This window comes from Enhydra lutris, unplaced genomic scaffold, assembly GCF_002288905.1.
Source record: "Enhydra lutris kenyoni isolate GAN:26980312 unplaced genomic scaffold, ASM228890v2 scaffoldscaffold21, whole genome shotgun sequence".
NCBI classification, from domain to species: Eukaryota; Metazoa; Chordata; class Mammalia; order Carnivora; family Mustelidae; genus Enhydra; species Enhydra lutris.
In genome coordinates, this window is record NW_019154105.1 from 5,174,222 (window position 1) to 5,189,970 (window position 15,749).

The 15,749-nt window shown below is 43.5% G+C and overlaps 1 protein-coding gene across 1 annotated transcript in view; it reads left to right on the plus strand.

Annotated features, from left to right (window-relative positions):
* Positions 1 to 955: 955 nt before the first annotated feature.
* The window catches only part of LOC111149014 (CCR4-NOT transcription complex subunit 6 like), a 119,044-nt gene continuing 104,250 nt past the window's right edge, over positions 956 to 15,749 (plus strand). The window contains exon 1 of the mRNA XM_022505892.1: positions 956 to 1,379. The gene's annotated coding sequence lies outside the window, so the exon portion shown is untranslated. The remainder of the gene's footprint in view (positions 1,380 to 15,749) is intronic.

Here is a 15,749-nt window from a genome sequence, read left to right on the forward strand (position 1 = left end):
CCGTGCGGTCCCCGCCCCCGCGCTCTCCCGCGCCGCGCGGTCCCCGTCCCCCGCTCCGTGCGGTCCCCGTCCTCGCGCTCTCCCGCGCCGCGCGGTCCCCGTCCCCCGCTCCGTGCGGTCCCGGTCCCCGCGCTCTCCCGCGCCGTGCGGTCCCCGTCCTCGCGCTCTCCCGCGCCGTGCGGTCCCCGCCCCCGCGCTCTCCCGCGCCGTGCGGTCCCAGTCCCGCGGCGGGGCACGGCCCCAGGAACGCGCTCTATCGCAAGAAGGGAGGTTCGCGGAGAAATAGGACGCCGTGGTTGCCGAGCGCCGGAGGCTCTTTAAGTTACCTCTCGCGGCACAACTCACGAATATGTCACGTTCACAAACCAGACGCGCACGACAGCCCGTCGGTGTCGGGACCCCTCGGCCTCCGTCACGGCCCCTTACCTGGCGTCTCGTTCGGACCCGAGGCCGCGCCGAGCAGGGCCCTGCGGACGCGGGTTTCTGACGCGCCATCAGTCTCCCCGGTCCGCTCGCCACTCGAGCCAAGAAAAGCGAGTAAAAAGGCGGTAAAGCTGAACAAGAAAATGGGCACAACTCCTGGCAGCCCCGCGCGCACGCGCGACGCGGCGAACGCGGAGGCCGGGGGCGGGGCCGAGCTGCGGACCTGGAGCTCCGCCTCCTCCCCGCCTCGCCTCCCCCCCCCAGCGCAGGGGAGTGACTGACTCTCGCCAGCCCCTCCACGTCAATCAACCCTCCTCCTTCTCGCACTCTCTGCACCTTGTTATTAATCTCAATACCGATATCGCGCGGACGCCTCTCCCCCGGCCTCGGGGGTGTGAACGTGTGTGAGCGAGAACCAAGGCTCCGAAAGCTGGCGTCTCTGCGCAGCAGCCTCGGGCCCCGCGGCAGCAGCAGGCGCGGCAGCAACCCCCGCAGCGGCAGCAGCCCCAGCGCCGGGAGGCCAAGGCCAAGGCCGGGCTCGGCGCCGCTCTCGGAGTAACAGCCGCGGCTTCGGAGGCTGTGGGGGCGCAGCTTCCTCCGGCGGGGGGCCTTCGCGTCGGCGGCCGCGGGGCCTCTGCTGAGCGCCCGGGGTCACCGTCCGCGAAGCCCGGCGGCGCGGCCCTCGTCCCCCTCCCCGCCCGTCTCCCCGCTCCCGTCAGCCGTCCTCTCCGCCGCCGCCTCTGCTGTTCCTCAGGCGGCCCGGCCCGGCCCGGCCCGCCCGCCCCGCGTCCCCTCCGGCCGGTGCCTCTCCCCCCGGCGGGCTGCCTGCATGTCTTTGCTGCCCTCAGCCCCGCCGCCACCGCCGCCGCCGCCTCCCCCGCCGCCGCAGCACCAGCACCAGCAGCCCCGCCGCCGCCGCCGCCGCCGCCGCCCGGACCCCGGCGCGCTGAATGCAGGTGAGGAGGGGGCGCAGGCCCTCCGCGACCCCGGTCCCGCGCGCCTGGCGCCCCCCGCCCTCCCCCCCCCCCCGGCCCGCGAGCGGGGTCCGGGCCCTGCCTGTCGCGGCGGCTTCCCTTCGGGGAGGGCGGGAGCGAGGCCCGCCCGTGGGTGTTTGTGTTTGCGTCTGCGGCCGCGGCTCGGAGGGGAAGCATCTGTGGGGGCCGCGCGCGCGCGCGTGTGTGAGTGTGTGTGTGTGTGTGTGTGTGTGTGTGTGTGTGTCCCGGCTGCGGGGAAATGGCTGCTGCTGCTCCTCCCGGGCCAGACGGAGAGAATGAGGTAGAGTGTTTTTGTGCCTCCAGTACACCCGGAGTGCCGGGAAGAGCCGCGCGTCCCCGGGGACATGAGGTGGGAGAGGGACAAATGCGCGTGTGGGTGCGCGAGTCGGGACTCGGGCGGGCGGGGAGGCGGCCCGGGGACCCAGAGCGAGTGGGTGTGTGTCGGGCGTGGGGCTGACCCGCGTCGCTGTCGGCGGCGGCGGAGGTTCCGGGGTGTGTGTGGGGGGGTGGGGTCCGCGCCCAGGGCCCGGGACTCTGGGGGCGGATTTTGTGTGTCCGGGACCCCCGAGTGGCGTGGCCCCCCCGGTGTGGCGAGGCTCCGGTGCTCGCCGGTGGGAGCTGCCCGGCCTCGGCCGGGCCGGGGAGGGTGACTGTGCGCGCGGCGGGCGGCGGGCGGCGGGGCCGGGAGAGCCGCGGGTCCGGGCCGCGCCGCTGAGCCCGGGGCCCGGCAGGAAGCGCGCCGGCCTGCAGCGCGGCCTACCCGCCTCGGCGCCCGCCCGCCCGCCCGCCCGCCCGCCCGCGCGCCCGCCTCCCGCCAGCCTCCTCGGACGCCTGCCGGGACGCCTCCCGGGACGCCGGGCCCGCGGGGGCCCAGCGCGCTGCCTCGGGCCTGGGCAGGTGAGGGTCGGAGGCGGGACGCGCCGATCGCCGTCGCCTCGGCCGCCTCCGCGTCTGCTGAGGAGAGGCGAAGGCGTGTTTTGGCGTTGGAGCTGCCAGCCCCGGCCCCCGCCCGCGGTGGGACCCGAGGGAAAGTGAATGCAAGCGGTGCCTCTCGGGGACGCGCGGCTCGAGCTCGCTGCTTCCGTCTTTCCCCGGAGGCCGGGGGAAAGCTGAGGCGGGCTCGCCGCCCGCGTCGCGGATGCTCTCGCGTGGAGAGTCCGTGCGCCGCTTTTGAGGGGAGCTTTTCCTTGCGAGGCGGAGGAAGCAGCGGAGCCCGGCTTGCCGGCCGCCGCGCTGGGGCCGGGGCGGTTTTGTGCGTTCGGAATGGTTAGACCCTGCCTCCTGGGGAGAGGCGGGTGCGCGCCGCGCCGGGCGGGTCGCGGGGAAGAGGAAGTTCCCGGGGCTGTCAGCGGCCCCGACCCGGCCGGGTTAGCGGCGGCGACGGCTGGGTCGCGGGAGCCCCGCCGAGCCGTGCGCGCGCCGGCAGCCGGCACTACGGTTACCCCCGCGCTTTCTGTCCCGGTCTTCCGTGTCCGGCCGGAGCGCGCGGACCAACAAGTGTCGCTCACCGTGTCCAGAACCCGAGCGAGTAGCCTTTCTTGTGGACCCGGTGTGTGCTCTCGGAAGGCCGCCCGACAGCGGTCTGGGCGGGACGGGGCTGTGAGGACACGGCTGCCGGGAGGTGTGCAGTGCCCCGTGGACCCCAGCACAGATGCTGTTCGCGTGGTTCCCCGCTCATCTGCTGTACCGCACCCTCCGTCCGTGTGCGTGGACTGAGCTCGTGCAGCTGCAACCCCGGAGTCACGACCAGATGATCTTTGCGGACCGCGCTCTGCGGAGTGGCGGGCAGCTCCGGTTCCAAACCCGGTCTCCCAAAGCGTGCCAGGCCGCTCGCTGGGAACGCCGGCGGAGGGACGCGGAGGAGCGGAGAGCTGTCCCCTGTGACGGCTGCGGGAGAACAACCTAGGTGGCTGCGTGGAAAGACGGCTTGTTTCACAGGCCTCGGAACTCTGGCTGGGCCACTTTTCTTAGCTGTTTGACCTTAGCAGCTTACCTAATGTCTGCAGACCTCAGTCGTCTCCTCTGTAATAAGGAGATAATGCATTTATAGTAAGCTTGTCCTGAGGGTCGAATGAGAAGACACGTTTGGCACATAGTAGATGCTTAGTTAAATATTCCTCCTCCTGCAGCCCTGGTTGTGGGCACCGGAAACCGTGTGTAAGTCCAAATAGCCATCTGACAGCTGAGAGCAATTTTATGTAACTGTAGGTTAAAAATCAAGACAATAGAACATTTCACAGTCCTTTGGTAATATCTAAGTTATATATAAACAACTTTTAATGTTGTATTTTTTGTCTTTCATAGAAACGAGACTGTTACTAAAGTGGCCTAGTATATTAGTTTATAGAGACTAGTCATACTTCTTGTTCCCCATATTTTTGAATAGGCTGCCTCTCAGTTTCACTGCTTTTTATGAATTTTGGCTATATCCCCCTAGAAAAAATTGTTTACACTGTATGTAGCACATATATTCCAATACAATCAAGCATTAAAATGGATCAAGAAACTAGAGTCTAATTTACCTTTATAGATTCACAAAGAATAGTGCCCAAAAAATTGCTGTGTAATTCTTTTAGTTCACATTGACTGATTTGGTAAACATAAACTCTTCGAATATTTTCCTGAATGGTTTAAGGAAAAATCCTCAGTTTTCAATAGTTTTTCATTTTTATTCTGCGTGGAGTAGTAAATGTGCTGTTCATTTAATTTTAATTGTATTCTGATGGGAAAAAAAAGAATGATATGGAGTTTAGTGTAAAGGCAATGGAGAGGTTAAGAAAGGATTTTTTTTTTTTTCCCCTTTGGTGAAGGCAGGGTGAAGAGAATGTGGGAGGAGTTTCATTGGGTTAAGTTTGTACTATCTCTGTTTACTGATGACACGTTTCCCAGTTAGGCCTTATTTTTATTTATATCAGCAATATTAAACTTTAAAAAAATCTGTAAAGTACTAAAATTTTAACACTTTTGTGAAGGATAGTAGGGAGAACTTTATTAGAACGCAAAATGTCATGGTTTTATTGAAGTATGTGTCTTATGAGTATGTGTGCATTTACAACAACAGAATTATCTGCCATATGGTTGTATTTGAAGGAAGAATTCTTACCTTAAGAATTATAGATGGTAATAAAATAAGTAAAGAAATAGATACACTGAAATTATGGATAGTTTTTAATATTTTAAGAACTATAAAATAGAAATGAGTTATGCCTTTAGCTAGATATTAGATATTACAAATCAGACATTTATGAATTACAATGTTTTAAAATACTTTGTATTTTTTCCCAAATTTTTTAATTTGGGAAATTGAGAAGACATTTCTTTGTAATCATGAAATCATGAAAATATACTGAACTAAAATATTAAGACCTGTGGACAATAAAATTTATTAACAGTGGAACTTTTCATACTATCATTGTTTAAAGTAATTATGTTACAAAAGAAATCAAGGTGGAAAATTGTTTAGGTTTTAAAATTTAATGTTACTTAAAGGGCTTTTAAACAATCCTTCCAAAATAACCCTTACAAATGTCTTTAATTAGGGGGAATTGAAATACTTCAGACTTTGTGCATGTATTACTTTGGATAATGCTAATTAGGTAATAAATACACCAGAATTTCAGTGGCTTAACAGATGTAAGTTTGTATTTTGCTCACATGTAACAGTTCTCTGCAGGTGTTCCTGGTTAGCAGGCTTGTGGCTTTCCTCCATGTGGCGTTTGAGGGACCCACACTCCTTAACATCTATGGCTTTGGCATTCTTTAGGGCCTTGGAGCCTTGCATGTTACTTACAGGCCATTTCTTAAGAACTACCAGACTTAAAGTGACAAACATCTGCCCACATATGACTGGTGAGAATTTGTCTCAGAGCCTTATTTGAATGTGAAGGGGATGGGAATGTAGTCCCCAGATGGTGGACAGCTTAGGGCATTTCATGATGTTGTTTTAGATGGTAGCATATATTTATGAAATTATGTCAGAAAGGTGAGTTATAATCCTTAAAAATTGCTTTCCATCTTCAAAAGTAAAATTGGGGCCGTGGAGGTAGGAGGGTGAGAGAAGGAAGGAGTTAAAGCCACAAAGGAGGAAGAGCTCTCTTCTATGAGTTTGAACAAGTGAAATCTACCTGTTTAAGGATACAGATTTTATAGAGAACATAACAGTTGGATTTTATAACCTTCAGTAGGTCTCTCCTTTACTATCTAGCTATCAACTGTCCTTGTGATCTGCTGGGTTCTGGCTCTTTGAGTTTTTCTCTTTGTACTTTGAAATCAGTTGACCTCAAATTTCAATTTCTGGTTTAGGGTTTCATGGGAAACACAGTTTTGAATTTTCACTTTCTCTTTAAGATAAATTATTATTATTACTTTATACTTTAAGGAAATATTTAGGTGGACCTAACTTGTTTTATTGTTTGCTGTAGCTGTTCTTATAATTCTAGAGTCATTTTATTTTAAAGATTTAATTTATTTATTTAACAGAGATCACAAGTAGGCAGAGAGGCAGGCAGAGAGAGAAGAGGAAGCAGGCTCCCTGCTGAGCAGAGATTTGGGGCTCGATCCCAGGACCCTGGCATCCCAGGACCCTGACCTGAGCTGAAGGCAGAGGCTTTAACCCACTGAGCCACGGAGGCGTCCCTCTAGAGTCATTTTAATTAATATATGTGAGACTTCCCTGAGAACAATAAAATCGAGTAAACAACAAAGGTTTAATTATTAACTTGTGCTGCTGTTTCATGATAAATGCTACAACTTTCTTTGATTAACTGTGCTAACAGTGAGCCTCTAATATATTAAATGAGTTTTATCTCTGGACAACTTTAATTTTAATTGAATCATAACTTATTCTTTCATTACCTAGCATTATTGTAATGTGAAACCTTAGCTCTATGTTCTCCTTCACTTATTTTTATTCTGAACAATTTGGTTAAGTATCTGAGGAGTTTAATATATATCTGTATTCTTCCAATGGGAGATTTTTGAGTAGTCTTGTTAACTTCTCCATGGTACAGATTGTTAATATTTTGTATTTTGAAAATTGACGCCCTTATTTGAGGGCCCATTCCATATCCATTATTATACTCGGTTCTAAAGTATGAAAGAAGTAGAAGACTTGTAAAGCTTGTAGGTTATGAGGAAAGGAGATAAAACATATAATTTAGTTATTTCAAAAACAATGAATGAACAAACCCAAGTCTCTACAGTATAAACTGTAGACATTCTGAGAGAGAGTAACATGAAATGGAATGGTGGGTGGGCCAGGGACTACTTAAAAAATTGAGAGGCTTTTTTTTTTTGTTTGTTTGTTTTTTGGTAACAGCTTTTTTGAGATAGAATTCACTTAAACCATAGAAGTTGCCCATTTAAAATATGTAACTCAGTGGTGTTTAGTATATTCACTGTTTTGCAGCCGTCATCTTAATTTTAGAACGTTTATATCACCTGAGATATAAATCCTGTATCCTTTAAGAGTACCCTCCCGTACCCCTATACTGCCATACCCTTATTTCTGGGCAATCACTGATTTGCTTTCTGACTATATATGCCTATTCTGAACATTTTGTACAAATGGAATCTTAACGTAATGTCTTTTATTACAGGCTTGTTTCACTTACCCCATTTTCATGGTTTCTTTTTTCTTTCCTTTTTTTTTAAAGATTTTATTTATTATTTGACAGAGAGGGACACAATGAGAGAGGGAACACAACCAGGGGGAGTGGGAGAGGGAGAAGCAGGCTTCCTGCTGATCAGGGAGCCCCATGCGGGGCTCAATCCCAGGACCCTGGGATCATGATCTGAGCCTAAGGCAGACACTTAATGACTGAGCCACCCGAGTGCCCCCATTTTCAAGGTACCTCATTCTTTTTATGGCTGCATAATACGCCATCATACGGATATATATTACATTTTGTTTATCAGCTAGTGGACATTTGAGTTATTTCTCCTTTTTGGCTATTATGAGTAATTCAGTTATGAACATTCATAGACAAGTTTTGTGTACATAGTTTCAGTTCTCTTGGGTATATGCCTAGGAATAGAATTGCTGGATTGTATGTCTCTATGTTTATTTTCTCTTTCTTTACTTTTTAAAGATTTTACTTTTTTAGTAATCTCTGCGCTTAGTGTGGGGCTCAAACTCACAACCCTGAGATCAAGAGTCACATGCTCTACAGACCAAGCAAGCCAGGTGGCCCATGGTGCCTCTCGTGTTTAAACTTTTGAGGAACTTCTGTTTCCCAAAGCATCCTCACCATCGCATGTCCCTACCAGCAGTGCATGAGGGCTCCAGTTTCTCCACACCCTTGTCAACATTTGTTACTATCTTTTTGATCAAGGCTCTCCTCCTGAGTGTTAGGTAGTATCTCATTGCAGTTTTGATTTTCATTTCCCTGAAGAGGCTGAGTGTCTTTTCATTTTTTTATTGGCCATTTGTACATATATTTTTTGAGAGGTATGTATTCATATCCTTTGTCCATTTTTTAATTGTTTGTTGTTTATCTTTTGATCATCGAGTTGTAAGAGTCTTTTATATATTACAGACACAAATATTATAGATACAAATATTTCCCCAACTTGGTGAGTTATCCTTTCACTTCCCTGATGATGTCTTTTAAAGAATAAAAGTTTTAAGTTTTGAAGAAAGTCTAATATTTTGTTGCTTGTGCTTTTGATGTCATGTCTAAGAAATTATTTACTAATCTAAGGTCGTAGAGATATATCCTTCTGTGCTAAGAGTTTTTCATTTTTAAAAAAAATTTTATGATTTTTTATAAAGATTTTTATTTATTTGTTTGACAGAGAGAGATCACAAGTAGGCAGAGAGGCAGGCAGAGAGAGAGGGGGGAGCAGGCTCCCCGCTGTGCAGATAGCCTGACAAGGGGCTCGATCCCAGGACCCTGAGATCATGACCTGAGCCGAAGGCAGTGGCTTAACCCACTGAGCCCCCCAGGCGCCCAAGTTTTTTAGTTTTAACACATATTTAGATTTTTGATCCATTTTGAGTTAATTTCTGCATATGATCTGATGTAGGGAGTCTAACATTGTTTTTTGCATATAGATACACAGTCCCAGTACCATTTGTGGAAAAGAGTGTTCTTTGCCTATTGTCTTGTCATTTCTCTCAAAAATAAATTAACAATAAACAGTAGGTTTATTTCTGGACTTAGTTTTATTCCATTGATCTCTTTGATTTTCCTTATACCAAGTACTGTCTTGACCACTATAGCTTTGTAATTGAGAAGGGGGAGTCCTCCAAATTTGTTCTTTTTAAAGATTGTTTTGGCTGTTTAGGGTGTTGAAAAGAAGTGTGAAGAACAGATATTCTTGTCTTGTTCCTGATCTTGGGGGAAAGCATTAAGGCTTCCACTGTTAGGTATGATGTTAGCTGCGGGGTTTTTGTAGATGCTCTTTGTTAGGTTGATGAAGTTCTGTTTCTAGTTTGTTGAGTATTTCTCTCATGAAGGGATCCTGGGGTGTTAGGGTTGAGTTTTGAGGGATATGAAGGAGGGGATTACAAAACTGAAGATACTCTTTCAAGTCATGTGGTAGGTAATAATGCTTAACTTGTTTGAGAAAGAGGAGCTATAGCTTTCACCGCCTCCTTCCCCTCCCTTATCGCCTCCCTTCCCTGCTCCTTTAGTGTCCTCTAACTGCCTTCCCATTGCAGTTATATATGTATGGATGGATGTATATGCCATCCATATATGCATTTGGAGGTCTCTTAATTTGAAGATTTTTATGGATAATTCAGCTTTCTTGAGGAGTGGAGAATATTGTTTCTTTTGAAAAACATTTAGTAAGAACCTTTTTTTCTGATTACATTGGTAGCTAGTTTGGTGGGAGATACAGTTAAGCAGAAAACTAAATCATAAATGAAGAACTAATCATAGGATTAAAAAGATGGAAACACATTTTTGTAATTATTGAGTGTATGGTTAATGAAGAAGTCCATATTTACCATGAATCTGGCTGTTAACTGACTTTTTCCCAAAATATTTCAGCATGAGTGGTTTTGTTTGTTAAGTTTTCTAAAAAAAACTTGATAGCTTTCTTGAGAAATTCTGTTCTGCAAAGTAAGGTTATGTTTCATTTGAAGTGGTGATTACCCTTTAATTTTTGGAGCTTTAATTGTGTACATTCTGATTATATGTATGTGTGTGTGTGTTTGTGTGTGTGTGTGTGTGTGTGTATATATATATATATATATATATATTTTTAGATTTTACTTAATTTATTTGACAGAGATCACAAGTAGGCAGAGAGGCAGGCAGAGAGAGGAAGGGAAGCAGGCTCCCCGCCGAGCAGAGAGCCCAACGTGGGGCTCGATCCCAGGACCCTGGGATCATGACCTGAGCCGAAGGCAGAGGCTTTAACCCACTGAGCCACCCAGGCACCCCCAGATTAGAAAATATATTTTGAAAAGATTTATTTCTCCTCATGTTATACATTGCAAAAGTTAAATAATTTTGGGTTAGCCAAGTGTCTTCCTGTTTACAAGTCAGAATTAGAAAGTGGTAATAGATTTTTTTGTTTTGTATTCTCTTTTGCAGCAGGATGTATTTCATTTTTTTTTCAGACCACATTAAAATCTCATTACAGATTAAAATTTATTTTTATTTTTTTTGAAGAAGTGAGTAGTTCACTTTGTTCTGTGAGGGACTCATTCGTACTGAATAGATGCCAGGTGTTTTGGGGCTTTCAGATTGTTTATTAACAGAAGAAAATAGTGACACTAATTGGTGACACAAAGTTGAAATTACAGCACTTTATCTTCTTATATTCATCTTTTGCAGAGAGAACCTCTGTCTGTAATCTTACAGTTTAGAATCTTTTTCCCTTCCCATGTTACTTAAATAGATTCCCTAAATGAGTAACATAGATCAGTTATGTAATACCAGTTACAAATACTACTAAGAGAATAGAACTAAATATAGGGATACTAACTGTAATGTCTCTCTGTACAATGACTTTCTTGAGATCTTTATGTATATATTCATTGCTGTCTGATCATAATGTTTATATTTAAGACCAAAAAACTGGCAAGAGTGTGTTCTGCTGTAGGTTCCTGTCAGTGCAGTCTTCTGCGATTTATGAAATAATATATTGTGAATATACAGAATATGATCTTGAAACAGCATAAGGATTTTAATCACTTTAAAGTATATTTTACTTAATAAATATTAAGTCTGTACTGGCTACGAGCTATTGTATTCAGGGTTCTGGGCAATAAAGTTTGGAATGTAATCTTTTTTTTTTATTTTTATTTTTTTAAAATTAAAAAAAAATTTATTTGACAGAGAGAGATCACAAGTAGGCAGAGAGGCAGCCAGAGAGAGAAGGGGAAGCAGGCTCCCCACTGAGCAGAGAGCCCGATGTGGGGCTCCATCCCAGGACTGTGAGATCATGTCCTGAGTTGAAGGCAGAGGCTTAATCCACTGAGCCACCCAGGCGCCCCTGGAATGTAATCTTTTTTTTTTTTTACTAAGAAATGGAACAGATATTTATTGGACTGCTGAGATCTAAGGATTGTGAAAAGCCATCCCCTTCCCTTAAAATAGTAATCTGAATTAGTTTTCATGAAAATCCTGTGGAGTATGATTATCATTCATTAGGTGGTTAATAATGTGAGCCCTTGGATCCTTCACTTCCTAGCTCTTGGGGAAACTCCCTTCTCCATATTTCACTTTGCTCATGTGTGATGGGAGATAATGATAGTTCTTATCTTGCAGGGTTGTTGTGAGGATTAAATCAAGTATATCTATAAGGTGCTTAGAACAGTAGTATGTGGCACATCCTTAGTAAAAAACAAAGCTTAGAACTCAATATAATTTAGCCATTTCTGTTTCTTATTATTAGGATCCATACAAGTTAAAAAACAAGTCCTAAGTATTGGTGAAATCAGTGATTAGAATAGGATCTGTTTGACTCCAAAATACTTACACTACTTATAAGGGATCTAAGCCCCCAATAAATAGAAAGCCTAAGCAGAATATGCTAACTAACAAAGACCATTAAGTGCTGTATCATAATCTACAAGGATGAAGATGAGGTAGAAGTTGATCTCTCCTGTATGGTTAGGAGGAGGAAGGAAAGGAAAAAGGTAGTGGACACTGCAGCATCCTTCTTGCTTGTTCTCTCAGCATCCATTATTGCTTCTTTAACTTCTGCTTCTTTGTATACACTGTCAACAGAGAAATCCTTGCAAAATTCATTTGACGGTGCTTAAGTTTTCTTAAAATCCTTCAGTAATAGTAATAGTTACTATTTTTTGGTTACATCCTATGTGCTAAGGACAGGAGTTGGTGTTATGTAAAGGGCCTTACATAGTAAATATTTTGGCCTTGTGGGTCACATTAAGATCTCTGACCTGTATTCTTTGTTTTTTATTTTTTATTTTTTGTAGTTTAAAATTTTTTTTTACCAATACCTTAAGATCGTAAAACCATTCATTGCTGGCAAACCAAGCTGTAGTTTGCTGACCTCTCTACTAGGAGATTTACATGAATTCTTGTTAGAATCCTGGCAAAATTTATATTATTAATCCCTGTTTTATAGTTGAACATACTGAAGCTCAGAGAGGCAAATTTGATGAAACGCACATAACAAGGAAACGACAGAGCTCAAATTCAGATTTAGGTCTTTGGAATTCCTAAACCTGTGTACTTTCCAGGATATCCTGCTGCTCCTTATTTTTTTTTAGAAGGAATTGGAGATTTCATAGGATTATGTGTAAGACCCATCATGATCTTGTCCTACTGTACTTCTCCAGTTTTATCATTTCATTACTCCTCTCTCCTGAACATACTTCCTAGGCTTGCCATACTGAGTGAGTTACAGCTTGGTCTATGGTTTGTATGTGCCTACAGTACTTTACACGTGATGACCTCATTAACTTTTTAAATAATTTACCTTATATTATTCCTACTTGAGAAATCTTGCCTGATGATACTTCCAGTCTTTGTTTTACGTTCTTTCTCTGTGCTTTCCTAGCATCTTGTGCATTCCTTTTTCATAACCTTTGCCATATTGTCTTGTATTTACTTGGCTTCTGTTTCTACTTTTCCATTAAACTGTGAGTTTTTAAGGGCAGAGATAACTCCATGTGTAGCCCAACTGTTTGTAGGGGTTAAACCCCTACTGTGTATCAGTGTACCAAGTGTTTAGTATATAGTAGAGTCTTAGTTACTGTTTACTAAATGAATGAATAATCAAATGGGATTGCAAATGGTAGAAATGACATGAACAAATATGTAGTAGGAGAAAGGCCAAGTCCAGCTTCAAGTATGAGAGGGAAATTGAGTTAATTTCTGGTTAACTTCCAGAGCTTCAGTGACAACAAGGAGGCTGATAAGGCAAATTGGAACCTGATTATTAGGGAGGGGTTTGAATGCCTAGGTAAGGAATTTTAGTTTTATCCCGTGTTCAATGCTAGAGCAGCGGGTGGTCTTTCACATCTATAAATTGAGGTTCTCTTACTAATGCCTGAATTTTGTTACAATGTTGTTTTAGATGATACTTTATAGAACATAGCAATATATTACTTTTGATTAATAGTGAGTGCAAGTATGGTTCTAGAATCTCATAATTACCAATATGACTGTTAAATGCACTGGTAGCATTGGGTGATTTTGAGCAGGTTGGTGGCAGTTTGGAATAACTATTTAAGAAGATTATATGGTTGAGGTATGCAGAATCAGTTGAGATTAGAATGGAAGGAGGGAAGCTCTTTTTTAAAGAGTTAAAATGTGAAGTGATAAGTCAAGAAATCTCTTCTCAGTTGGGATAGCTAGAGCTTTTAATAAAGCGACAGTGGTGATTCAGTGAAGGAAGAAGTCAGAGATGACTGAGAAACCAGAAGACAATTTGGGAGAGACAATTTGGGGAAGAAAATTATGAATTCTGTTAGACAAATTAATTAAAATTAGGATGATTTCTGTTTTTCCCTGGATTTAGGCACTAATTGCTTTATGCCTGAATAATTAGAATATCCTCGTGATTGGTGGCCCTTCCTGCCTCTAATGGATGAGTGGTATATTTGGATATAGGTCAATGTTTGGTGGCACGGACCCTTTGGCAGACTGGAGACGGCTGTGGAGCCTTTTTAGAATAATGATTTTAAGTGAATGAAAGAAAATAAGATTAAAAAGGAACCTGTTACATTAAAGTAGTAAGATTTATAAAAAATTTGTGATATATGTGCCTCCTTATCAATACATTTAAATTGCAAGATCTAGTAGTGAGCATAATAACATAATTTTGAAGTAGTGGTATGTACGGATGATATTTTGAGCTATCTGTAACAACTGTAATGTTATACGAAAATATAACTTGTGTTAGTGACCAAAATCACAGGTACTGCTAATATCATGGCAGGTGTCTTAGCTCTAATTAAAAGAGGTACTACATTTTCATTAGACATTAATGAAAATGGTGATGTAATTTATTTCTTACGCAAATTTATAGATTTCCTGAGGTTTACGGACCCCCCAGTTTAGTAATCTTTGCTTGTATTTCCTGGTTTCCATCTATTTTGTGTATTTTTGTTATAGTACTGCCCCTCCCTGCAATATTTTTTCATGTCTGCTTTTGGAAATACATGTCCTTATATAAAAAAATACTGAAGAGCATAATTTCCTGGTCATCCTATCTCATTGCAATCAAGACTGTTAGTAGTATTGAACCATTGTCTGTTTCTGGGCAATATGTGTATATAACCCAAAAACATATATAAATAGAACGATTCTGTATACTGTTTTTTTACATTTGTTTTCTGATTTAACAGCATATTACAGTCATTTTTTTCCATCAATAGATATGCCTCATGCTTTTAAAAAGTTGTAAGCATTTTTTAAAAAGTGAGAGATCACCATAATATTGAAAATCACTGTTTTAAAATAAACACTTCAGTGGTTTTAGTATTTCAAGGTTGTGAACCGTCACTTTTTTTTTTTTTTTTTTTTTTTTGGGATCTATCACTATTAATTCTAGAACATTTCCATCACCCTCAAAAGAAACCTTATCCTTATTAGCAGTTCTTTTTGGCCTATTTCTTCATCTGCAGGCAACCACCAGTCTACTTTTCCTCTTATGGATTTGCCTATTCCAGGCATTAAATATAAACGGAATCATACAATATGTGACTTTTTGTGTCTGGCTTCTTTTCACTTAGTGTAATGTTTTTAAGATTATTTCATGTTGTAGCATGTAATAGTATTAATTTTTATGGCTGAGTAATATGCCGTCATATGGGTATATCATATTTCGTTCATCTGCTCATTAGCTGATAGGGTTGTTTCTACTTTTTGGTTATTATAAATCTGCTATGAACATTCATGTACACATTTTTGTATGGACATCTGTTTCCAGTTCTCTTGGGTATATACCTGAGAGTGTAATTATTGGATCATATGGCAGTTCTACTTTAATTTTTTAAGAACTGACAAACTTTTTCACAGCCGCAGCGGCAGCATTTTACGTTTCCACGCATTATGCTTTCTAAGGGCTGAAATGTAATTCATTTATTGATGTCCTATAATTCAGTCCCCTACTGATTTGCAGTTTATTTCCTTCTCTTGGACATTTATCACCACTCATGCAGAGAAAAGATTCATACATACACTTCACACTTACTTGTTTATTTATATTTATTTATTTATTTTTAAGAGGGAGGGGGCCTTAAAGGGGAAGGGAGAGAGAGCATCTTAAACAGTGTCCACACTAAGCATGGGGCCCAGTGTGGGCTTGATCTCACGACCCTGAGATCACGACCTGAGCCCAAATCAAGAGTCAGATGCTCAACTGACAGAGCCACATAGGCTCCCCTTTCACACTTTTTTAAAGGATAAATTTCTAGATGTGGACTTGCTGGATTAAAATGATTGCACATTAAAATTTTGATACATCTTGTTGGGTTACCCTTTAGAAATGTATAGAACTATATTCACATCAGCTGTGTAATGGGTGCCTGTTTCCCAAACTTATATTATTAATCTTTCCTATTCTGATAATAAAGTCATATGCTTTTTAAAATTTGCAATTATTTGATTAATTGGGGGGCTGTATTTCTTTTCACTTTTTTTGAGCCAGTCTTTTGTGGTTTGCCTGATCATGACCTTTACTCCCAATTTTTCTGTTGGGGTGTTTACATTTTTTTCTTATTGATTTGTAAAAGCTGTTTATATTTTAGAAACATTACCTCATTTATCCATTATAAATATTACAGAGACTTTACTCCCATTTCCTTTTGATCTTCTGACTGTATGACTTGGCTCTTTGCCTTACAGACATTAATTTTTTTTGTATCATTTAATCTGTCATTCTTTTGTTTTTATGGTC